Source organism: Etheostoma spectabile, chromosome 13, assembly GCF_008692095.1.
Source record: "Etheostoma spectabile isolate EspeVRDwgs_2016 chromosome 13, UIUC_Espe_1.0, whole genome shotgun sequence".
In the NCBI taxonomy this organism is placed as follows: Eukaryota; Metazoa; Chordata; class Actinopteri; order Perciformes; family Percidae; genus Etheostoma; species Etheostoma spectabile.
This window is the reverse complement of record NC_045745.1, coordinates 23385708-23386546: the sequence shown is the minus strand read 5'-3', so window position 1 is coordinate 23386546 and position 839 is coordinate 23385708.

Below are 839 nucleotides of genomic sequence, written 5' to 3'. Positions count from 1 at the left end.
CAGGGAATAGGCTTCTTATGTGTTTCTTACATTGTTTTTGCTCAAAGTAAGAAACATTTTGGATTCAAAAGATAATTTCAAGTGAGGCTTTACATGGAATCTACAGTGACTTATCCTACAATTTGGTATTGCAATAAGTTACATAATGGTCAAACCGCAGGATCTGAGAAGTATTAGTAGTAGTACGGTGATGGATACAGCAACTTGGGTAGATATGTAGGTGTCCTCCACCTGCTACATCACATACACTATTTGTTTTGGAACTTTAAAAAAAACAAAATCTGCATTTTTAATTGGCACTTTTTACATAGTGTGGTGCTAGTTGTGTGCAATAATTGCTTTGAGTTAATTTCCTGAATTTGTGTATCATGTTCATTACTAAGTTTTTGTTGGTCGTTCTTTGTGGTGCAAGAAAGTCAGACCAGGCAGCATGAAGTAATATGCTACTGCCACATTACTGTCACCATGTCAAACCCAACAAACTGATCTTATACATTATAGACAGACTGACATCATCTCATCTAGCATTTAGGTGAGGCGAGTTGTACAATTTGAGGCTTTTAAAAATTACTAAAGAGAGGTGTATGTTTACCAGTGGTTACCCTGTTTTGTGAAATATGTCAAAGATTCTACAGCAGTAGATATTAAGGATATTACATTTTTTATGAAATGTTAATGCACTATTCAGATGGTTTGTAGAGTACAAGCAAGGGGAAACTGCAATGCATGGCTCTCCCAGGACACAACTCACATCTTAAAGGTCCCATGGCATGAAAATTCAACTTTATGAGTTTTTTTTAACATTAATATGCATTCCCCCAGCCTGCCTATGGTCCCCC